The following is a 26,287-nucleotide window of genomic DNA, read 5'->3' as shown; positions in this document are numbered from 1 at the left end:
GTAAGTATTTGTTTAAGTGTGACAAAAAGACATTATTTGGACAGCTGACGTACATAGAAGGTTCAAGGAACACTAACATAGCCACATCATTATTTTACCAGTAAAGTATTTTAGTTGAACCTCTTGGTAACAAGAGGCAGGACATGAAAATTATTCTGTTTCTAGAAATCAACTAACTGCATCATCAATATCCCAAATGACAAGAAGAAACTACCCTGGAAATAACAATAAATAAGTCTTGTAGTTTGTTCTGCTAAGAGCTTCACACACATTATAATATACTGGATAATGTCAGACTATGAAATCTGGATCCTGGCATTACCATTTTTAGCTGTGTGACTCTGGCAAATTACCTACCCTTTCAATACCTCAGTTACTCCATCTAGACGGGGATTAAAATAGTACCTAGCAAATGTATAACATAAATAAGGCACTGAGAATAGTGCCAGGGATAAATTAAGGCAGTGTTTCCCAAACAAGGATGACTTTGCTCCTCCAAGGACAACTGGCAGTTTGGAAATGTCTTTGGTTGTTACAACTAGATAAGGCAGGGGATTACCAACTGTCCAGTGGGTAGAAACCATGCTTGTAAACATGCTGCCATGCATGTGACAGCCCCACAATACAGAATTATCCATCCCAAGAGGTCAGTAGTGCCGAGGCCGAGAAACCCTGTATTAAGGGGTCATTAAATGTTGGCTACCATTATTTGTGGAAATAGCAATCATAATAGCAAACTCTTATACAAGTCTTACAGTGTACCAGGTTACTATTCTAATCACTTTATGTTCATTAACCAAATTAATCTATACCAAAAAAAGAAAGAAAACAAACAGACCAAACTTACTTGGTACATACTGTTTGTTTCTCTGTCTCACAAAGATGAGGGTGTCATGACAAGGATTTAGTCTCTATTTCTCCTGATGGTAACCAGAACCCATCAGCTGGATTACAGTAAATCTTTGTGAAAAATTACTGTCACTGCGGGGATACGCTTTTATTTTAAGAAGATATATAGATTTTGAACACTCTTCCCTTCTCCATCCCCAGACTCGTAGTCTCCAATTCACGTTTTAAGAATCTTGGAATTTTCATTTTTGTTTGTTTTCAATCAGATATTCAAACTCAGTAGTTTCCCTTCCTCCTCATTTCCCAGCCCCTCCCAGCATGATTAGAAGTTGCTTTGCAAGGATTAGAGCAAATAACTAATATGAAAAGATAAGAGATTTGGGTATTTATTCTGAAGCTTAAGTTGGCTTCCCTGCACTTTGATGTATAAGCCTCTTTCTGAATTTTCTCCAAATATGTTGAGCAATACTGTGAAAGTACCGTCCAAGACAAAGGCCTGCAAGATGGCGACAGAATGTCGAACATCCCACGTCCTTTGGGGACATTAGGGATGAAAAGGCTTCTTTCCTGGATTAACGCAGTTGTTTGAAAACTGATTAGTTACTGAGCCTTTAGCTTATTTTTTAAAGATCTCATTTTACTTAGAAACAATGCACTGAAGGCTTTGCATTTTTAGGTGTGTGTGTGCATATGTGTGTGTGTGTGCATGTGTGTGTTTTAACTAAAGCTGATGGAAACTGAGTTAAATGGAATCAAATGGCTCTTCTTAGGACCCAGTACAGTGAAAAATCAAAGCATTCAGCCAAATCCTTGATCTTTCATACAAAAATACCTTCTACTTTTCAAGCAATACAGGTAACCTTAAGAAAATGAAAAGACATCCATTTATCACCAAGATTCCAAAGGCCATACTTTTTCTATATCTACTGACCTTCATTCACTCTCAGTGACGTAACATTTCCATGATGAAATGTAACACTTTACAGAAGCATCTGAGCATGACTCATCAAGATGGCAGGGGGACTCAAAATGTAATCCGATCAAATTAACTGTATCAACAGGTGTCAGGTGCGTACATTTAGAAAAAGGGACTGGCCCAGGCCTGCCAGAGACAATATCCTGCAAGTACCCACAGTTAGCAGATTTTACAAAACGCATACATATGACTTGCATATTTCATAGCATCTCCTTTAATACAACACACTGCAACTGGGAAGTCAGAAATCACAAAACAAAGTCAGAAATCACAAAACAAATGAAAACCACAACATTCCTTAACTCCAAGGAAAATAAAAAGCAGGGCTTCACCACAACTAGTCAGGCAAACAGGTACTCAGTAAGAAGACCTCCTACCCACACCAGGGACCTGCCATCCTCAAGGCTGGGGTTTCCCTCATCACAGCACTTCTGCCTCCAGACCCCTCAGGTTTACTCAGGTCTACTATGAAACTCCCTCTCTCTCTCATGCAGAGTTTCTGTGAGAAAATTAAACATCTAAAAAAAAATGATTTCATAACAGTGCTCTGACAAATATGCACTGTTTCATATAGAAATGACCAGCATCTTTTATAACTGAGAATTACATATAAATGACTCTCAAGGGGTCCATTTACTAGATTAGCCTTTGCATTGAGTTTGGTGGGTAGCTGAAGAGAATTAGGATGTTTGACATGTTTGGGGGTGAGGAGAATTGCTGAAGAAATAAACATATCTTTACTTTGGACCAACTATGAGTTAATATGGCTTTGTTTTACAGACTGTTTTCTGATAAGGTTTTTCATGAACCGTTTAGTTAATAGATACAGAATGACAGTGCAACATTTAGTGATACATCTGTCAGGTGAATGCTAGCCTATGTCTGAACACAGACTTCATGAAAGATAAACACTGTATCTTTAGAGATGCCCCTAAAAGTTCCATTCCTGCCCTATGAAGTGTGGAACAACATGGGCCCTTTTAATGGAATACTCAGAAGTGCTCTCTCTAAACAGTAACAGGTTATTTTTTTCTCTCTTATTCTTGAGTCAAGATGAGGACTGGCCTATTTAATCACCAATGTGCAGGAAGAATATTTGATTAAGGAAACACCCATTTGTTTGAAGGTGGGAAGAATACTCCTGCTCATACCAGGTCATAGAATGATATAGCTAGGAACTTCCTCCGAAGATCCTGTATTCCATTTGTCCTTTTAGAGCAGTTCAAGGTCACAAAGACAGAAGCTCAAGGTCAGAGCTCAGGTCTTCACTCCTAGAATGTTTTTTTGTACTGACTTGGAGCATATCCACTCAGAATAACCAAGCAAATACACAAATGACCATTATCCCAGAGTCTAAAACAAGATGAGAAACTGACAGTCAGGCAGCCAACCTGAAGGTAATCTGGGCCCTACTTTGGCTCCTTTTCCTTGGTTTTCTCTGACATCCATCTCTGTACGACTATCAGGTAAATTCACTGCTGTAGAATCTGGGGTTTCTTGCCTCACAAGTTGAGGAAGATTAAAGGGAGTAGATGCAGTAGGAATGTTGGATGAAATAAGGCAGATTTGAGAGGCTATACAGAAGATTTTAGGCCTAAAGGGCTTTGGGAAGTATTTGCAAAACTGAACTAGACAATGGCCTGGTTGTCATGGAAACCAGCAGTGCTGAGAAGTAGGGAGGAGTGCTCCAGGGAAGAGGGTTCTCCCTAAAGTTCTGGGGGATCAGAGAAACTCCCAACCCACCGCTGGGCTTGAAATCAGCCTGTTCGGGCTACATAGCAATCTGCAACATAGTGCTGAAAACATCTCTCGAGTTAAAAGTGTTCTGTAGATTCCTTTGTTGTGCTAGTTAAAAAAAAAAAAAAAATCCATATATTGTGTTCCAGGCTCCTCCTATCTCTTATCTACTACAGACAGAGCAAAGGAGAGAAAGACAGGGCATCAGCAAAGAACGTTTGGCAACGTCCTATCGATTTCCACTTCCTGCTTCATCAAATTACAGCAAAAAAAAAAAAAAAAAAAGTTTTTTACAAATGGTGCTCATGGGGTGTCAATTGTCAAAATGTGTTTGCTGAAAAATTCCTTTCACAAAAGACCTTATTTTGCCAAGGAAGTAATTTTTAGCGTGTGAGTACTGCTTGTTACTTTTTACCTTTTAAGCCCTAAGAATTCAGGTTATGGGATTTTTTTCTTTTTTGGTTGTTCGTCTTTGTCTTCATTTAAGATGAGCTGTGTACGTGTGTGTGTATGTGCGTGTGTACTTACATATGTACACATGTGCACGTCTTTGTGTATATATATGAATTCTTTTCCTTGTTATCACCTATGTTTTCATTGTAATACTATTATATTGCAGTTGGTATAAGTTATTTCTACTGCTTTGGAAATGTTTACATAATTATGCTTCTTAAAGGGGTTTAATATTTTGTTTTTATTGATAAGGGAGTAGTTAATATTAATAAGGGAGTGTTATCACTGAATCAGGCCCACATATAATCCTGTTTTTAGTATCTTCTCCCAATACATTCAAAACATAGTTACACTGCTTTTATATAACTATGCAGACCTCAGCATAGTATATTTCAAAGTTTGCACCCTGAGAAAAGCACTGCAAAAAGTAGGAGGGATGGGATGTCTATAGGTACCAAGTAATCTGGCCCAGGGAAGAGGGCTGGCACAGAGAGGTTCTGAGGGTCAGGTGGGACCTGGGACTTGGTGTCCAGATGGCTGTGCTCTCTGCCTTTCCCTCCCCTGAGCCTGTGTCCCTCTAACTGCAGCCTCCAGCCTCCCTACTATAGGTAAGTTGAGGCTCTGGACAAGGCAAGCGCTAGAAAGCCACAGCTCCTCAAGTGGCTGGCCGCGTTCAATCTGCACTTCTGCTGCGGGGTCTGCCTGACTTTTCTCTCCCCCTTGTTGGAACTGTGACATCTTCTGGCCATGCTCTTCACCTAAGCTCACAACCTTCTGCCACTCAGTTTCCCAAAGCTGTTTTTCCATCTCTGTTGACTGATTCCTCACCTCTGGATCCCTGATAACCATTCCCACTCTACATCGTTAACTGATGAAAAACCAGAACCCAATACCCGGCGCCTGCCCAAATCTTCCACGATCCTTTCCAGGTATTAGCTAATTGCTTTCCAGATTTCCTTCAGTGTGCCTTCCTATACTGCAGGGGCAGAAAAGCTAAAAACTACATCTCCCAGTCTCCCATGCAGCCAGGGTGCTGGATGGGTATTAGATTCCACATATTAGATGCCCTTGGATGAGATTTGAAAGAGGGAAGCAAGTCCTTTGGGGCCACAACACCATGGAAATGTCAAGTTTTTCTGCAACACAGCTCTGGTGTCCATTCTCCAGCTTCCTGGGGGTGAGAAGGTGCTTGCAGGTGAGGCAGCAGCCAGACTCCATCACCAATTCACTGAGGGGCTGGCCGTGCACTGACGCCAGAAGTGAAAAGCAGAAGCTGCTCTATCCCAGGATTGCAGTCTCACCAATGTCTTCTAGAATCATTTGTTCAGTGGAGGCCTCAGAGGCAATCCAAATATTTTAGGAGTTGCCCCTAGAGACCAAGGCTGGAACCCTTTCCCCCAGGCCTCCCAATGATTTGGGGAGCATCTGATTCCTTGCATTAAATAACTGCAGCATAAAGTACCTAGAGTGATTTCTGCTTTCCCAACTGAACTCTGGCTGATACGTCAACAGTATCAGGGGGTTGGACTCTATGGGAAGGCAGGAGACTGAGAGATGACAAAACTAAAGAACTGAGCAGATGAGAGGTTGGCCCCACAAAGGACAGATAAATCAGGAGGAGTGAAAAGCTCCACTGATCTAAGCAGGCAGGGCCTAGAGTCTGAGACCTGAGAGTCACAAACAGGGGGTGAGCTCTGACCTCAGAGAAGCAACTCTTTTCTGTTTATCTTATTTTACAGGTGGGTTTAAGTCATGCTGCCCCCAAAAGCAGTGTTAACAAGCAAATGGAAAAAAAAATGATTCCCAGGCAGAACCAAATAGATCTACCTGAGTTTATTTATTCCACCTGTATTAGGGTTCTACAGAGAAACAGAACCAATAGGGCCTATACAGATATACAGAAAGATTTATTATGAAGGATTTGCTTGTGTGATGATGGCGGTTGAGCAGTCCCACAAGCTGCCATCTGCAAGCTGGAGGCCCAGGAAAATCAGTGGTGTAGTTCTAGTCCAAACCCAAAGGCCTGAGAACCAGGGGAGCCAATGGTGTCAGACCCAGTCTGAGTCCTAAGGGGGTCAGGGAGGGTCAAGATCTGTCCCAGTCAAAGTCTAAAGGCCTGGGAACCAGAAGCGGCCAACGTCTGAGGATGGAGAAGATGACTGTCCTAGTTCAAGCAGAGACACTTCACCTTTTCTTTGCCTTTTTGATCTAATCAAACCCTCCATGGATTGGATAACGTCCCCCGCACTGGTGAGGTGATGTCTTTACTCAGTCTACCAATTCAAATGCTAATGTCTTCCAGAAACATCCTCACAGAAGCACGGAGAAATAATGTTTTCTCAGCTAGCTGGGCATCCCTGAGCCCGATCAGATTGGCACAAAATTAGCCGAAACACCACGTGTGACAGATTTGTCCCTAAAATCTATTTTGGAGATGAAGTGACTTCAAGGCTATTATACCACAGGGAGGGGATGAGAGGAAGGGGAAAGGGTCACATGCCTTTCTCACCAGCATTGGGGTGGATCTCGAGAACAATATCTGTCCTGAGCTGGGGCCATCATTTCAGGTTAGAACTGTGACCTGATCCCTTCAGCAACTGCCTGGGCTTTAAAAGCCCCCTGCTCCCTGCAAAGAGACTCCTCTGGGTCCCAGAAAGTGAAGAGGAGTTACTAATATTAATGAGCACTATAAAATGCCAAGTCCTGTGTATACGTTACTTAATTTAGACCAACCTATAAGATAGATACTATGAAGTACTACTCTATAGGATTTGCTGTCGGGTAGATACGGTTCTGATAAAGGTTGGTAGACACTGTTATACTGTAAGGCAGATCTCTCTAAGGTGGACACTATTACTCCTTTAAAGATTACAACTTAGCAAGGGTAAGGAAACTGCCCAGGAATGTGTGCACCAAGATGCACAGCCTGGGTTTGAAGCCACTGTGAGCCAGTCTCCGCCTTAACCTCTGTGGAATCTGCCTCCCTACGGATTCCCCTTTTCTACAGCCCTGACTTGTATGGAGCAACTCTCAATGAGTCATGGGTGTAATTTTTTTTTCCACTTTTTTATTTCCACTGTACTCCCTGAGATAAGCACAAGAAAAGTCTCCATGTGAAATCTGTCCTGTGATGCTCCTGACCTTTCCTGATATGAGGCAGTGGCACCAGGATTTCTAAAGGTCTTCACAGCACCTGCTCTACCAGGGGGAGGTGCCTTCCCTCTTCTTTAGGGTCCCCGAGTGTCACAGCCACCCTGATCGGGACCCCCCAGCAGCGTCCAGTCACCCTCCTTCCATCTGGCAGGCCATGGAGGTCCTCCTTGCTATTAGTCACCAATGCCTGTCTCTTGGCTTTCTATCACTGCTTGAGGATGAAGAGCTATTTGGCTGGAAAGTTACTGCCCAGATGGAATTTAAGGAAAAGACTGGAACACAAAATAACTCTTAACTGTGTGCGGGAGAACACATTTGAAAGTAATAGGGACAATCACTGAATAACGAGAAAAAGTTTTAGATATAATGGAATGTCCCATGGCCACTATTTACATGCATCTTTATATATGTCAGGCTTGTCTGGCAGTATTCTATTATTTCCCTGCTGAGGCCGCCCTCTCCTCTCCCACATCTGCGGGGACCTTTCCTCAGAGGGCAAGTCTGTTCCAATTTCCATTATCTGGCAAAGGACAGCTTCTCAGTCAGGAAAATAAAACTGGCAAGGAGAGTCTTGGGCAGGAAACTGGGAAGGAAAACCCTGTCATGCACTGGTTCCACACCCGTGGGTCCAGGCCCCTAGATGCTGTGTCCCAACATGGAGGCCTACCCACAGAGGCATCCCAGGAGGTGGAGCAGGCCGAATCCTGGAAGGAAGCCAGCTCTCAGAAACCCAGTTGTATGGACTTGCATTTCTCTTTGTGTTTCTCTCTTTTTTGCCATCTCCTAATCTACAGCAGCATTTTGTAACAAAAATAATACCTAACATTTACTAAACATTTACTATGTGCCAAAGATTCTGCTACATTTTCCTCAAATTTAATTCAGTGGTCACAGCAGTCCCAGGCAATGGGTATTATATGAATCCCTTGTCCATAGATGAAGAAGTGACTCAGAAGGACAGTGACCTGCTCAGAGTCAGACTGCTAAAAATTAGCAGACAGTGACTGGAACCCAAGTCTATCTGATGCCAGAAACAATCTTAAAAACTTGCCTTACTGGTAAGAAAACACAACCCCTTCTCTGTTGGCCTTGTCTCAGCTCTGCTGTAGAAATCAGGTATCCACACTTGGCCAAAATGTTCCAGAGGTGTCCATGGAGGTGGCAGGCAGAAGTAACCTGAGAGTCCCAAGAGTCAGGTGAAATTCAGGGGACAAGTACTAGAGCCTCGAAGACCTTTCCCATTTCCCTTTTTACCAAATATTGAGAGTCTAGATTTTATTAACAATAAAATGTTATTTTAATCATTTGAGGCACCGTGGCCAAGTTTCACGGCTTGGGGCCAGAGTTCCATAGAGTATCAGTATTTCATATGCGCTCAGCAGCATACCTGGACTTCGTAATGCTTTTGGTACTTTTTATTTGCTGGTGTTATATAAATGGCTGAGAACATATGCCAGTTTCCTCTTCAGCTCATGACAGAGAAACATAACATATATGTCAGAGAGCTTCAATGCAATGGGGGACTTGAATAAGCTACAGATATTATTCACAATACCCCACTGTTATGTTACACAGGACAAAGCCTGACTCCTGAATGGTTTATGCTTTCTAAAAGTCGCCTATAAAAAGAGAAGGTCAAGCAGGCACAGGGCCATGTTCAAGTGGCCTTTCACATTAGCCATCCGTGAGTATTACAAGAGACTCAAGGTGATTCATTAATTGACTTACTCACCCTGCCGATATCAAGTGAACTGTACTCCCTGGGCCAGGGATTATGCTAGACACTAGGGTAGAGCAGTGAAGGTACCTGGCCTTACATTATAAGATCCTTGGAGTTCTCCAACTCAAACATGCTATTTCTTTCCATCGTGAGCTGGGAAAATACCTATGCTTGGCGCCAACAGAATCAAACCAGAAAACCAAAAAGTTCAAGTATGATTACAAAAGCCAGACCAACTGCTCACTCAAATGGAGTCCCAACTTTCCATAGGAATAGAGCTTGGAGATTCTTCACTCGTCTACCTCTAACCTTGGAATGAACTTCCATTTACCCAACTGTGGCTACAAGTAGCAAGAGGGTAAGAAAATGTCAATGGGTTGGTTTTGTAATTGAGAATCTGTAGCATAGGTAAAAGTTCTTCTAGGTTTGGACACTCTGACTGAAAAATAGCAAGAGATTTATAGGCACATACCCCTGGGCATGTGCACAACCCTTACTGGCACTGACCTCCATCCAGACTTTGCTCTAGACCTTCAACATAGTCTCATAAATATGTTTTTGACCGACTTGCTTTTTGCCATTATCTTTCGTGGCCTGTGTTTAGAGGGCTTTTTTTTTTTTAATATTAACTTTGTACTCTTCTGTAGCTTCCTTTCAATTAGCTTATTTGAAGAGTTCTTTGAAGATGAAAAGTCCTGTGTTAAATGTGACGCATTAACTCTACTTACTCTGCAAACAAATAGTGTGAAGGTCATGAAAAGCTAGCATACTAAAACAGAAGCAAACAGGAAAAGGCAATTTCCAGGAGAAGATAAAATTTAATAACAATACTAATAACACCTGATGGTTTAGGATCTCCTTTTCATCTGCAGTCTTGGAAATACTGGCTCATTTATCACTGGAAAGCACCACCAAGCTAAGTTTCTTAGACAAAATAGCTACAGTCTAGTACAAGAAAGCAAGAGAACATTTGCCCCAAACTCTCAGAACAGAGGGAGCAAGAGAGAAACAACCCTTATGAAATAATTTACATCCTTCCTAGTCACCTTTTCTGAAGATATAGCCTCAGAGTAAGGCAGATGAGTGGCAAGATATCAACTGGCTAGCAAGCAGAGGAGCAGAAGTTGAGCTTAGCTTGAAAAGCCTTGAGTGTCTCTGCTCTTTTCTCTAATCGGTGGAGGTTTCAACATAGTTTGGAGGCAATTACCAGATCTCATCTACATTCCAGAAAGCAGCCTCCATGCAGCATCCATTTGTCTTAACACATGATATCAAGAACAGAAATGGTACTGGGCAACAATTCATAGGAACTTTTCTAGACATCTGCTAAATCTCCTCTTGTAATGAGGAACTCATAGACACCTCTGGTGTGATGGGTCCTTCCAGGAGCTGAAAGAGATGATCATGCAGGTAGGGAGCCTGAGAAGACTACATAATCCACCTAGGAGAGACCAGCAACTCACAGAGCCTGGACCACGGAGCCACTCCCATCTCTGTGGTTCTAGGATTAGGGCTATACTCAAATATTAAGAGATATAGAGAAGGATAATAGAACTATCCTTCAACCAATGAAATTATACTTGAGACCAAAAATAGATCTGAAAAGCTTTCAAAGAGATGGGTACATTTCATAAAAGACAGCTTGAAGAGTCTTGGAGAAATCTCTCCGCCCATTATTTTTCTGCCTGGGGTAATTCCTCTGTTGATCCAAACAGTATTTGGGGCATGCAGTGGCATAAAGAAAGAGATTCTAAACCCTTCCAGTGACCCATCATCTAAAAATCTCCACTCACAAGAAATTCCTGTTAAACTAAATGTACTAACCATTTTGTGCTGGTTAGAAATGTTAAATATTTCGAAGTTCTCAAAATGTGCTCCATATCAAATTTACATTTTCATCATGAACTTTGACGGGTTGACTAAAATTTAAAAAACAAAAAAAAGCCATTGTCTGGTTTGCCCTCAGCACCTTCATCTATGAAAAGAGGATGTGCTAGGGTTGCTTTTCTCTAACTTGGATTTGAATCACAATCACCTGGAGGGTTTGTTAAAATGCAGATTTCTATGCTCCACCTCTAGAGTTTGAGTCCTTAGGTCCGGGGTGAAACCCTGAAATCCGCCCTTTTAACCAGGTGCTAAGTAATGCTCTTGTTGCCACTCAGGGACCACACTTTGAGAACTACAGAACAAGAAGAACTTTAAAGTATATATAACTTTAACTATCAGTTTTTGGCACCCAGCTAACTCAGTCGGTAGAGCATGAGACTTTAACTATCAGTCTTTTTATGGTTATCATTTGGTGGGGGAAAGTAAAAGCTTCAGTTTGATATTGAAAATCTTCATAAAGCCACACATTTACAGTCACCTAATTAATGACAAAGGCAACACTGTGCTGCAGTGTGGGCAGAGTGCACTTTACAAAAACTGGTGCTAGGTCACCTAAATAGTCACAGAGGATAAATACATATCTGGATCCATACCTCACACCACACAAACATGCACACACGAATCAACTCTGAATGCAATGTACATCTAAATGTGACAAATAAATCAAAAAATCTTTTAGAGAAAAATATATGAGAAAAAATTTTGTGACCTTGAGATAGACAGAGTTTTAACTAGGACATTTAAAAAATTAACCATAGGGAAAAACAAAAGCTTGACTATTTTAATATTAATCACCTCTGTTTATCACAAAACACTATTAAAAGAGTGAAAAGGCAACATATAGAATTGAAAAAAGGATATTCACAGCATATATATCTGATAAGACACTGATAGAATATGTAAAGTACTCCTATAATCTGGTAAGAAAAAGACAGAAAATGCAATAGAAAAATGATCTAAAGGCTTGAAATGACACTTCACGAAAGAGAATACCCAAGTTATCAATGAAATATGAAACCGTGTTCAAAATGATTAGTCATTAGGGAAATGCAAATTAAAACTACAGGGAGTTACTACTTACTTACACACCAATCAAAATTGTTCAAATGAAAAGACCAATAATACCAAGTGTTGTCAAGGCTTTGGAACAACCTTAATTGTCTCATACTGCTAAGGCAAGTGCAAATTGCTACAGCCACTTTGGAAAATGTTTGGCAGTATCTACTAAGCCTGAACATCAGCATACACTATAATTGAGCAATTCCATTGCTAGTTATATACCCAATAGAATTATGGGCATATGTTTACTAAAGATACAGAAGGTCATGACAGCATTACTCATATTAGCCCCAAACTAGAAACTACTCAAATGTCTGTCAAGAGTAGAAATGGTAAGCAAATTCCGCTGTCTTCATACAATGAGATACTGTGCATCAGAGAGTGGACCTGCAACAGTATGAAAACAAAATCTCACAAACCTGATGTTGGGTAAAAATAGACGAGATACAAAATAGTATATACTGTATGAGTCCATTCATATAAAATTGCAAATGAGGCAAAATTACTCTATGCTATCAGAAGTCACTTTCCTGAAAGTGAAAGCATGAGTGGGTTTCTGGGGTATTAGCCATGTTGTTTTTTGATCTAGCTGCTGATTACATAATATTTTCATTTTTTGAAAATGCAGTGAAATACAGACATATGATATAGGCATTTGGCTATCATTTACAATAGCTATAAAAAACCATGATGAAGTTCATTCCAGATTCCCTTCAGGTATCCAGTTTCATTTATGTGTCTGTTTAGCTCCAATAAATCCCTTCTACTTCAGGTGGAGTCCATTTTTTCTTTTCTTGCTCTTGTGTACAACAGAAGGATTAAGCCACTTCTTAGACTCCTCTTTTTTAAGTTAAGAAATTATTTCTTTACCCCTGTGTTCTGGATTTTTTTTTAATGGAGGTACTGGGGATTGAACCCAACACCTTGTGCATGCTAAGCGTGCCCTCTACCACTGATCTATTTGCATCCTGTCCAATAGATTTAGATACCATGTTTAAACTGACAACTCCTAAGTCTAACCTTTCCTCTGGACTCCAAATACAAGTATCCATTCCTTCCAAATTTGCTTCCCCTTTAGCCTTACCCATCTCAGTCAATGCTCAATTCAGTTGCTCAAGCTGAAAACTAAGAAACCATCCTTGACCTTGCTCTTTCTCTTCCATTCTCTACCTAAATCCATCAAGTCCCAGCCATTCTCTGGCCAACTCTTTCTAGTAGAGTTACCATACTCTCACACATTTCACCACTCACCTTAAAAATGGTTCTAGCCTTTTGCTTGTAGTCTTAGCCCCAACATAAATTCAGACTGTACTATGAATGAGACCGTACCAAGCAAGAGAATGGCTCTTGCTTTAAACACTTCCAATAGCTTAGTGAAACCATTAAGGACACAATCTGGACTCCTCATCCTGGCCTTTAAAAACCTTCTTGCTGTTAGAGCAGGCAGATAGCTAGATATGAGCAAAGAAAGGGGGACACAGGCCAAATGCCAGGAATTAGGCAAAAAAGGAAGGGTGTGAACATCAGCATACAGTATGATGAGCCAAATGCAGGGAACCATACATCATGTAAACAACAGGGATCCTTGGGCAGACAAAGCAAAGCAAGAGCCTCTGGACTGGTAAGAAATCACACATTTTGGGGTGACAAGTGGCCTGGAGGGCAACAAAGAAAGGTAGGAAGAGGCAGAAGTCTCCAGTGTCCAAATGTAACCTTTTGCTCATTATGTCCTCATTATAATAAAATTAGCCTTGCAGATAATAAGTACCCTTCATGTACCAACACCATGACACTTCTGATCCAGACTAAATAACAACAAAAATCCCTCCTCCCCTCGGGAATGTGGAGCTGGGATGAAAATCAGGGAATATGACCCTGAACCCTTCCCTCCCCAATGAATATTCTGCCCATTCATCTTTATACCCTATATAACCAACTTGCCAAAGAAACTCGGCACAGCTGCTCACCTGAGCCTAAGAGTGTACTATCTATTCCTTTATAAATCCTCACTTTACTTTCTTGACCTCTGTGTCTCGTCTCTGAATTCTTTCTGTGATGAGACAAGAATCTCATTCCACCAACACTGCTAACCTCATTTCACTTCACCTCTGCTCATGTACTCTTGTTAGGATACTTCCCTCCTAGGACCTTTACCCATTTCATCTACCTGAATGTTCTTTCCCCCAAATCTTTGCCTGGCTGGTCTTTCTTGCTTTTTGAGTCTCTATTGCCTCAGAGATGCCTTTTTCTAGCCACCAAGTGTATAAAGTTTCCCAACCCCTGATCCTTAATCACTCTCTATCACATTGTCTTGCTTCAGTTTTCTTCATAGCACTTTTTATGCCATCCAATTTTCCTGCCGTGCTCCAGCACCTTGTACATATTAAACACTCAGGAAGTACGTGTTGAATTAATTCATGAACTGTAGATCTCAACAGGATATAAGGCACAATCCTACTCAATCCCCTGCTTCCAGGGAGAAGTACACTGACTCTGTTCTTCACTACTTTGGTAGAAAGGTACTCCTGAATGTCGTGCCAAACAATCATCATCTGACGGCTGAACAATGTTCACGGCTATGTCTCCGGGTGTCACACTGGGACACAGAAGCGACAGGCTATGAACTCAGGAAAAGGAGGGAAAAGGCAGAAGCACTGGGCAGGCTTCAGCTGACAATGCAGGATCAAGATCTGAAAGTTAGGAGGGAGTGTGGGTAGCTGTGATCCACGAAGATATGAGAGGTTCTCAGGAAAAAGGCCTTGATGTTGGGTCAACATTTGCTAATGCCAGAGAGTTTTGGTATCTTTTCTTTTAAGGCAGGAAACCATCTCCAAGCATAGGTAACCCGGGGGCTAGGTATGACATTGTGTGAGAACAAAAGGACAGATTAGGAAGCAGAAGGGCAAATAGGAGAGGTCTGGCTTACAACGGCAACATCTGACGCCTAGATGATGACCATGTAGCGTAGAAGACGAATTTGGCAAAATGTTTCATTGAGAGAAATGGACCTTCAAAATGGTGAATTGAATCTACAATGGATTTTATAGCTAGAATTTTCTGCCCAGTTTTTTTTTTTTTTTAACTTGAACAGGAGGGCTTCTCAAGTAGGTCAAAAAGGAAGATTCAACTCACCACATCCAGTTTTCACTGTCTCATTAAGCCAAATCCCACAGTCTTGGTTGCCATCTCCTTAAAAGATGCAGCACAGCTCAGCACTGCAGCTGCAGTTACACAACTTCAGTCCTTTCTCACTCCACTGCTGTAGTCCCTGACAGGCTGCTCCCAGCAAAGGTGAAAATCAAAAAGCCATCCACACCCCCGAGCAGTTGATGCAAATAAACCCCGGCCATTGCGATGTTATTGGGACATAAACAAACAAATAGATGCTGCATGCATTCATACCCTTCTGCAACTGTAAACGTGTCCTAATTAAAGCAGGCACAACAGCTCTGTAGACACGGCCAGACAGCAGATGCAGGGGCTGCCTGCCTGAGTCTTCAGCTTCCTGGTTACAGCGATGTCGCTGAATTATATAAACTCATTGGTAACTCAGTGTTCTCCACTTTAAACGATGGGGCTTTTGCCTATTTAGCCTGCCTAGCCTCTAAAAGGTTTGAATAAAAAGAATGTGGCATCTTAGAAGACATTCCACCCAGGGAAGAAATCCTATACAACATTCTTTGTACCATGTAGCCTACTGACCTGGGGTGCTGACCAAAGGATGAACCAAGCCTGGGATCACAGATGGTCCATCCGCAAAATCCATGAAGGGGGAGCAGATTCAGCCTGTCACGCCAGAGAATTACAGGCCAGCAACCAAGGTCAATCCTTAGAACACTGCCATAGAAATTTTAAATGGAGCTTGGGGACAATGTAACATCTTTACACTGTTTCTCTCTAAGTTAGAGTTTGTCTAGAAATAAGCGAACACATAGAGAAATTAGAGTGTGATTAAGTGTTTGATGTTCAACAGATCTAAAGATAGTAACTCAGTATAACATTGAAATAAAAATATCCTCCAAAGGGTTTGCTTGAAATGTCCTGTAAACAGAGATCCTATTGTCACCCTTTGGCAAACTCCCACCCCTAAACATATCTCTGCATTGGAACAAAGTGGACCCATGAAACAAACTTCTGGTAAAGAGGAGACAGGGAAACAGGAAACCTGTCAATAGATGTGGCAGTTTTTTCAAATGGTCTCAATTTTTGCTTTTTACACACCTCCCAATAAGCAGTGGAGTGTATATCCCCTCTTCTTGAAACCGACTGGGCTTGTGACTGCTCCAACAAACTACAACAGAAGGGACACTATGTGACTTCCAAGGCTGGATCAGAAAAGACGATTCAGCTTCCACCTGGTTCTCTTGGGCTACCTGCTTCAGGGGAACCCAGGGACCATGTAAGTCTGACTACACTGAGGCCACCATGCCTGAGAAACCACATGTAGGAGCTCAGGTCGACAGTCCCCACTGAGCTCCCAGCCAACATCCAGCAGCATCCTCTGCCAGCCATGTGACCGAACCATCTGGAACACCCAGCCTGGGAGAGCCTTAGGTTGATGCACCCCAGCCAGCAACTAACAGCAATCTCAAGAGAGATCCCAAGCCAAACTACCCCTTAATCCCTGACCCATGAAACATGAGCAAAATAAAATGGTTGTTTAAGTGCCTAGTTTGGGGATAATAAATAGTAACTAGAACAATGAGGTTTAAATTGTTTGCCTGAAAGACACTGTTCTTATGATGATGGGGTACCTTCCTGTTAACTCTCATCAGAGAGCACCCTAAGATAGGCACCCTCTGGGCAAAGCCTTAGGCTGGAAGGTCAGAACAATGACTTCCAGGCAGCACGGTCTTCCCTACTTTGAGCTGAGCTCTATCTCTGTGTAACTTTCACCCATCTGTCCTAGTTCTGCCTTCTGATGCCATACCAAGTCTTCTCTTCTTCTGTGTGACATCAGAAAAGATTATGCAAATATAATAGGTCAATAGAGAAAGAAAAACCTTTGTTCACAGGTCCTTTGACGCATTAAAACGTTAAAGAAGTGTTCTCTCCTGAGATCTCCCTGGGGGTCATAACATTTACACATTCTTTGCATATGTACTTCTGTGCAGAAATGGGAGAGATAACTATATGTAAAACACTCTGTTTTCATTACAGATATTTTTCTTTCTTTAAATGTGTTTAAAATGCCCAGGTTGCAGAAATCAAGAAGAAAATTGTACACCAAAAAAATTCAGGCTGGGTGAAAGAGTTAAGTGCAAACAGTTCAATTTGTTCATTAAAAAAAGAAGAAAAATACAGATGAGTTTATTTTGCAAATGAAGGAAGGTCTTTCTCAGCATAACTTCAAAGACTATGAAGAAAAACTGACAGAATTAATTACATACAAACTCAGATTTTTGCAGTATAAAAACACTCAAAATTAAAAAGGTAATAAATAATAAATTTAAAAATTTATGGCATGCAATAAAACTAAAGATTAAGAATCTTAATATATATATATTTTTAATTTCAGTTAGTAAGAAAATGAATATTCCAATGGGGGAAAAATATATACAAGCAAAAAGAAAAATGAACAATTCACTACAAAAAAGTAAAATTGGCCTATAAATTTATAAAAAATTTTCAACCTCTCTTTTGCTATCAATTAAGCTATTATCTCATAGTTTTACTTCTCTTAGGAACACCTTTTTTTAACTGCCAATAACCATGGTTGACAAAGGTATGGGAAAGGTATCCTCCCATACCCTGCTCATCAGCTCTTTACTGGCCCACTCCTTCTGCAGAATACTTTGGTAATAGAAATCAATAACCTTTAAAAGAGCTCCCTCTACAACTCAGCAATTCACGTCTACCCTTTAAATGTGGAAACAATCAGTAAAGTGTGCAAAGTTTTATCTATAATAATGTTCATCAGAGCTTCGATTACTATTGGGGGGAAAAAAGGAGACAATGAATTTCAATACAAGAGTGGCTGAATAAAACATAGTATATCCATATAACACAGTCCTAGCCAGCCATTAAGTATCCTGTGGTATAAAATGTTAAGAAGAAAAATAAACATGAGTATTATTAATTTATAGAAGCAGGTTATAAAATACATAGGTTTCTATATGTATCAGATATATTTAAAATATATAATAAATGTTAGAAATACAAATAGATAACATTTTATATGTTATAAGTATTACATATAATTATGTTAAAATATATTAAAACCTTAAATATATTAAAATAAATACAATATAAAATTGTAACATACATAATGTATGTTTTATATAATAGATATAAATACATATAGGTTATCATATGCATATAATTAATATATAATATACAATTTTGTTCCTCAAATTTTTAATAGAAAAATAAGGGTTTCACCAAAATGTTTGTAGTAGCTATCTACTACATTTTGGGGCATTTTTTAATTTTCTTCTGAGTATTGTTTTATTCTTTCTGAATTTTCCACAATAACTACTTGAATCCTAAAATAGAAATATAGATATATGGACCCAGGAAGACAGATTTAACATTTTGAGACATCTACTAACTACTCAGATTGTGTGTCAACAAAAATTAAAAAGCCATTTCACAATAAGGACCTATATGATAAGAAAAGGAATACAAAGAAGAGGAGGCAAGGGAAACTCAAAAGAACAGTGCTGAATCATAGGCGCCAGAAATTTATCTTTTTCGAAGGGGACAGAGTAATGGAGTAGAGAGAGAGCTGAACTGGGAGTCAGAGAGCTCCAAGTTTAGAAGTAGTTCGGAGACTACTGGCTCCGTGACCCCAAACAGGACACTTCCTACCCTCATCTAAAAATAAACATGTCAGACTAAGGAATCTCAAATTCCAATCTAACCTTAAAAGACTTGTTTTTCCAATGAATGAAGACATGATTTGTCTTTAAACAGATTTTCTTTAAGCAGATAGCTAGAGCTATAGCTAGAGCTGCCAGACAAAATGAAGGACACACAGTTACCTTGGAATTTCAGGTTAACAGTGAATTGTTTTTTTCTTTTTTAATAGATATCATATATTTGGGACATATTCAATGCTAAAATATATTTTTTCAGCCTCTAACAGGCAATCTACTCTGGCACTCCCATTTGAGAAATGTTTTATCCTAAGGAATATACACATACTAAATGATTTGTCATTTATATCTGAAATGCAAATGTAACTGGGTATCCTGTATTTTCACTTGCTAAATCTGGCAACCCTAGCTATAACCTCCTTATTAGCTCATGCAACGGACGCTCATATAATGTTCAAGTAAAATTACATTTCTCTATTTCATGATTATCTTATCTGGATATCTTCTTTCCTTTCTTGCCAAATTCCTCTGTCCAGGCCAATGCTAAATTGTAAGTAAAGCTGTTTATCCCTGGATAACCCATTTGACACCTATCATGTTCAGACACTGGCTGAGGCTTGCTGTAGGGGAGGAAAAAAACCTTTTCCTCTACCCATCTGACATTCTCTAGCTGGGGACCTGTGAATCATATGGGCAAAAGACAGATAAACAAGAGAAAAACAAACAGAAGTTTATTAACAGGTGTGTCACACAGGTACACATGGGAGTACCCAGCAATGACTAACCCAAAGAGGTGAGTAGAACTCCGACTTATAGACCACGTTAGGCCAAAGGAAAAAGGCATTTGGGCTCTTGGGTATGGAGGCAAGCTACAGGAAAATGTCCAGGAAAAGTATGGGGCACAAGGGTTGTTTCATAAAGTCTGCTATGCAGATTTAAGCTCCTGCCTTCTCCACTGATAACAGTTAAGAGTCCTCCCCTTCCTGCTACAGGACCAACTGGGAGACACCTTTCACAAATGAAAATTTCCTTTATAAATGTAAATTTTCTTCACAAAAGGAAAAGTTATCCCCTAGCTTAGCACTTTTTCTGTACCCGCTGGTTTTCAATAGCCTTTAGCTCAAAATAATCCAGATGCCAAAGAAGCATGTTTTGGGGTGGCACATTTGGGGACCCATCACTGCCAGGAAGAACTTGGCCTCAGCCCAAAAGCTGAGGCAGCTCCTGGAGAAGTCACAGATGGGACTGCACTCCTGGAGAAAGCAAGTATTCTTTTTATTTTTTTTAATTGAAGTATAGTCAGTTACAATGTCAATTTCTGGTATACAGCATAATGTCCCAGTAATGCGCACACACACACACACACACACACACACACACACACACACATACAATGTCATCTTCTTTTTCATTAAAGGTTATTATAAGATATTGAATATAGTTCCCTGTGCTATATAGAAGAATTTTTTAAAATTATTTTTATATATAGTGGTTAACATTTGCAAGTCTCAAACTCCCAAATTTATCCCTTCCCAGCCCCTTTCCCCTGGTAACCATAAGATTGTTTACTATGTCTGTGAGTCTGTTTCTTATGTAGATGAGTTCATTAGTGGGGGTAGAAAATTAGGTTTATTTATTTTTATTTATTTATTTTTAACAGAGGTAGTGGGGATTGAACCCAGGTCCTCGTGTGTGCCAAGCATGGGCTCTACCACTGAGCTATACACTCCCACTCAGTGTTCTTTTGAAGGGAGATATGAGTGGTGCATCTCCCTGCTCCCACAGCCCTTCAGTTGGTGAGAAACATCTCTTCTCCTTGAGAATCTACCCTTCCCTGAGGAAATAAACCGGTCATTATAATTTAAAGCAGGGGTCAGCCAACTTCCCCTTAAAGGGCCAGATAGTAAATATTTTAGGCTTGTGTGTGTCACTTATGGTCACTGTTACACATTCTCTTCTTTTTAAACAGTATTTTTAAAATATAAAAAACATCCTTAGCTCTTGCAAGCTATGCAAAAATGGGACACAGTCTAGATTTTGCCCCGGGTTGTTGTTGGCCAATTCTTCATTTAAAAGGTTACTATTCTCATAATGCACTTATGATCCAATAGAGTCCAAAGGGTAAAGGAATGAAGCTCTCACAGTGGAACTTTGGGAACAAGTAATTATCAGGAGAATAAGAAAACATCATTATCAAAGAATATTATCAATGCAAGAAATACACAAATAAAAGCCCTGGCCTAAACTGGTCTCTGTTCATTTCATTGTCAGAGACCAGTATAGAACAGATACCACTAATGCAGCTAGTACTTGGTTAGCTTGGTTTATCCAATGGATAGCTTCCATTGAAAAGGCATTTTATTTTTTATTTTGGAGATTTGAGATTTGGATGATAAAAATGTTAAAGTTAACTACACTTGCTTGTACCTTGGAATTATCCAGGTGAGAGCAGGGCTTCTTGGATAAACATTTAGCTGGTTTTCCAAAATCAAGATGTCATCTAACTGCATCTATTAAAGGGAACATACCCCACCCTCCAACACTAGACAGGTACATTGTTCAACTTAGTCTTCAATGCAATCTTTTAGTTGCTTTTCTGGTTCTCTCTGGTAGCTGTTTTCCATTGTTTCCTTAGATCCATAAGTCAAACAGACCACATTTTGTGTCCTACCTGAAACCTATTAGCTGTGTGATCCTGGCCAAGTTACTTAACACTTCTGAGGCCCCCTTCTGAAAATAGGTATAAAATTACTTATTGCCTTATGTTGTTGGGAGGATTCAAAATGATTAACTTAAGAATAGCTTTAGCACTGTGCCTAGCATTGTAGTGTATGTCCACCAAAGGAGATCTGTTACAATTCTACTCTCATCACTTTGAACACATTTTTTTTAAAACACATTTCCTTTTACAAGACTGTTAGCTGCCTCAGGTCTAGGATATACATTTCTCATCTTTGTATTCCCAAGGTCTGTCCCATAGCACGCTTTAGTCCAGATTTGCTGGAACAAAACCATCACACAGGACTACATCCATTAATAAAGCTGCTAGAAGCTTTAATGATAAAAAAATCTTTGAATCCATATTTAAAGAAGCAAGATTGCAGACTAGTTGAGATCGGAATTGTCCTCAAAAATTCTGCATTTCTATACTTAAACCAAGAATAAGAAGAAAAGTTGCAAATAACCATAGGGCACCTGAAACTGGGTCACTGCTTGGAGAATGCTTTATTACGGGTGGATTAAAGATGAAGCAGGCCCCTAATTGCAGCTTTAACTTCCGTATGTTGGTGTCAGCACTACTCAGGGATCAACTTCTAAAATGATAATACTTTGATTTAGTATTAGACTTTTACCATTCAGTGCACTTTGCCACCTATTATTTTCTTTTATCCTCACGACAAGCCCAAGAGGGAGAGCAATTTTACAGATGAGCAAATAGCAGCACAGTAGGTTAAGTGACCGACAGAGGGTCACAGAGTGATTTGAATAGCAGAGCTGGGCTCCCAGATGGGCCCCAGCCTCCCAGTCCTGCACTTACTCCCTGAAACCAGGGTGTCCCCTTTCCACAGTCACAGGGCAGGGCTCCTCCAGGTAATGATGCCAGCATGGTGCTGTTCCAGGCCTGCTGGATATTCAATAAATGTCCAGGGAAGGAAAGGAGAAAGGAGGAAACCAGGAAGGGAAGGAATGAGGGAAGGAGGAAGCAAGGAAATGTTAGAGCAGGCAGATGGCTAGACATGAACAGAGAAAGGGGCCACAGGCCAAAAGGCAGAAAACCGTCCATCTTGGGAACAACAGGCGTCCTTGGGCAGACAGAGGAAAGCAAGAACCTCTGAACTGATAAGAACCCACACATTTTGGGGTGACAAGTGGCCTGGAGGCCGACAAAGAAAGGTGGGAAAAGGAAGGAATCTCCAGTGTCCAAATGTAATATTTTGTTCATTATGCCCTGTTACAATAAAATTAGCCTTGCAAATAATAAGTACCCATCATGCAATGACACCATGACACTGCCAATCCAGACTAAATAAGGACAAAAATCCCTCCTCCCCTTGGGAAGGTGGAGCTGGATGGAAATCAAGGAATATGACCCAAAACACCTCCCTCACCAATGAATATTCTACCCATTAATTTTTACACCCCATCTAACCAGCTTGTCAAAGAAACTCAGGGCAGCTACTCACCAGGGTCTGCACACTCTCCCCTTGAGAATACACTACCTGTTGCTTAATAAATCCTCATTTTACTTTCTTGACCTCTGTGTTTTGTCTCTAAATTCTTTCTGCTATGAGACAAGAACCTACTCTCAGATAAGAGAAGGGAGGGACTAAACTGGAAGAAAATTATCAACGCAGTAACCCTCTGTGTCTCTTACTACAGTGAGAGAGCTATTCAGGTGTCTTAGTAGCAGGTATCTCAGTGGCCTTCAGAACCTCACAGCAGGTCTAGATGAGAGCAGTCTCAGAATAGTTGAACTCTATATGCTGGACAATTTTCTGTGAAGCCATGTTTACCAACCTTGCTAACCAGCTATGGACACACAAAGCTTATTGATTCATTATTGGTTTGTAAAGGCCAAAGTCACAATTTCTTAGTCAAGGGTCCCTGCCCCCACACACAATGAGGTCATCGGGATGACTGAAGGAGTCCAGTGATGGTACTTTCAGGTGAATAGTACTTTATAGTTTACAAAGCACTTCTACCAGAAGATCTTGCTCTCTCTTGGGTCATCCTGAGAGATGGTGAAAACTATGGACTCGATTTCTAGAAAAAAGAATGAATGCACTATGCACATACAGACACAACTTTACATACAGTTCAGGGGACGCGGGAATTCCCCTACATCTTTTAGCAGAATTTCATGGGAACCAGTTAAAAACCTTTTATAAATTATGTCATTTCAAATGGACAGCAGCTTCGTGAGATATGGAAGCAGGTATCACTTGTCCCATTTTACACACGAGGAGATGAAATAGCTCAGAAATGTAAGTGGCTTATCTAAGGGAGAAGGTAATTAGGCAGCACTAACACCACCTCTCCTAACCGCTGGCCTGGAACTCTCCCCGATATCAAGATACCCAAGTTACAAGTAAACATACAAAAACTGTCCCAAGCAGCGATGTGACATCTCAGGATATGAATCAGCTCAAGAAAGGAACAGTTTTCCCTTTCCTGTCGCAGATACTTAAAATATTACTCTGTAAGCCTCTGGGAAAAATTTCTGGGGGGAGAGGATGGAGGATGTACTTAGGTTTATTTATTTTTTCATTTTTTTTTCAATGGAGGTATGGTGATTGAACCCAGGACCTCATGTATGCTAAGCATGCATTCATCCACTGAGCTATATACCCTCCCCACCCTCAGAGCATTTTGACATTCACTGAAAAATTACTGTCCCAAAGGCCTGAGATGCTCATGATGGATATATATCATCAGCCTTGACTTCATAACCACTTAATTCTGTGTGAGTGATGGGAGCACCTCTCAAAGGTTAAATCAAAGTGTCAAAGCAGGGAAGTGCTACAGTAGGGGGAGACAGGAGGTAGGCTGCAGAAGCACAGAGGGGCCGGGGGACAAGAATCCATGCAGAAGGTGTGATGACTTGGGCTGGGTATGGTAGCACAGTGCAGAGTCACTGTCAGAGTTCACTTACATTTTAAATGTAGAGCCAATCATTTGTTCATGAATAATTGTACACGTGAGCAAAAGGGAAAAGTAATGGACGTTTCCAAAGTTTTGGCCTTAGCTGATGGAAGGCTGGAGTTGGCATTAAGAGAGATGAAAAAGAAGGGGATCTGGAGTTCACTTTTGCTCCTGTTCAGCTGTGTCTATTAGACACCGAGTGGACATGTGCAAGAGGTGGATGATGGACATAAGTCTAGAGTTTTGAGAAGAGGTCTGGGCGAGACATAAACACTTCGGGGTTGCAGTGTAAAAATGGTATTTAAAGCCATGAGACTAAATGAGGTCACCAGGTAAGCAAATACAGAAAGAGAAGAGGCCCAAAGACTGAGCTCTGAGTACTTGGATGTGAAGCACTTAGTGACGTCCAATGGAAGCATCTTGGGTCCTATGCTCACGTGGGGACCTAGTGCCGTGACCTGAGAAATGTTGTGTTCTGATGGGTGGAGGCCTGACATATCTGAAGCAGTCGTTATGGCAAGAATGCTGGGATTCATCAGGTCTGGACCAGTTCATGGTCCAATCACCCCTGAAGTTGGGAAAGAGGCCCAAGACCAAACCCACCCAAACCACACGGCTGCACACCAAGAAGAGGGACACAGTTGGGGAGGGCACCACAACTCCCGCCACATTAACCATATACTTCTAAGCTTTTTGTTGTTGCTTTAAGAGTTTAGACATTAAACAAAATTTTTAAATTTGGCACTGTCACTAGGAGTATGACACTGGGCAAGTTACTAAACCTTTTAAATCTGTTTATTTGTAAAATGAGAATAATAACACTTCTTCCTACCTTAAGAGATATCTAGAAACAATCAACCCACCTATGACACAGAGTCCTTCAGGTAATGCTTGATACATAGTAAATGCACACACAAAAAGTTAAATAAAATTAAATAAAAATTATTTTTCTTAGCCTGGGTTCCTCTCAAAGCATAGCTTGAAGCAAAGGCCCATGAGCACATAAATTGTTTGGGAAGTCAGCCCAGGAAGCAAGAACACAGGAAGGATGGAAAGCCAACAGCAGGATTGGTTACCATTGCCAAGGATGGTTACCAATTGACAGGATGGATCACACAGAACCTCATGGAGAACGTTCTGAAAGAAACGTGCCTCAGAATTTTGTGTCCTGGATGATAACGGGGGGAAGCATTTGCCCATCAGCTGCTTCTGATGGGTCAAAGATGCCCCTCACTCCTACCCTCACCTTAACCCTCCCACATCTCCCAGTCACGAAAGCATCAGGCAGTGGTTTCTCACAGGTGTCCTGTACCACTGCTTCAGATAAGACCCAGCGCAAGAAATGAGAGACCCAGGCCCAGGCAAGGCACTGTCAGACAGCCCTCGTGCAAAACGGATTAATCCCAGGACAGAACTGGTCCCTGCAAAAGTAGCTGGGAAGAAGTGGAGCTGAGAAGATATGAGCTCAAAAAGTATGTGACAATTACTTTATTGCCATAATGATTATTAGGCATCCTTCCAAAATCCTTGTATTGAAGATTCTCATCTATGGCTCCTACTCCAGCAGATCTGCTCCAGAAATGCAGGGCTAAATTTCTTTTTGCCACACCTATTAATCAGTGTTTTGCAAACAGAACATGGTTAATATTTGGCAAACTAGTATCAATATGACATGAAAGAACCCAAAATGCCTGGGGATGAAGATTTCTAATTTGAAACATGTATTTTGGCTGTGTGTAGAGGCTCTTTCATCGATACTTTATTTCCTCCTCTAGCAATTTGAAAGCAGACATTTGATGTTAATGTCTTAGATGCTTTACTTCCTTTGTTTCTGTGCTGGGGTAAAAAAAAAAAACAACAATAACAACAGAAGCAACAAAACCCTGATTTTTTACCAAAGGCAGTAAGACTCTGAAAAAAAAACTTTTCTCTTCTCTAATTGTTTCCCCAGCTACCTTTTCTAGATTCGTAGGAATTAGTGGTGGGAGAGGC

At 40.8% G+C, this 26,287-nt stretch overlaps 1 long non-coding RNA gene across 1 annotated transcript; it reads left to right on the top strand.

The window, feature by feature from the left end:
• The first annotated feature begins 5,958 nt into the window (after positions 1 to 5,958).
• Positions 5,959 to 11,148, top strand: LOC116664200. Its single transcript, XR_004320592.1, has 3 exons — positions 5,959 to 6,072; positions 7,733 to 7,736; positions 11,138 to 11,148. It is a non-coding gene; the product is annotated as an uncharacterized LOC116664200 (long non-coding RNA).
• Positions 11,149 to 26,287: the final 15,139 nt, after the last annotated feature.

This window comes from Camelus ferus, chromosome 6 (assembly GCF_009834535.1).
Source record: "Camelus ferus isolate YT-003-E chromosome 6, BCGSAC_Cfer_1.0, whole genome shotgun sequence".
Taxonomy (NCBI): domain Eukaryota; kingdom Metazoa; phylum Chordata; class Mammalia; order Artiodactyla; family Camelidae; genus Camelus; species Camelus ferus.
This window is presented reverse-complemented; position numbering and strand designations above follow the sequence as displayed.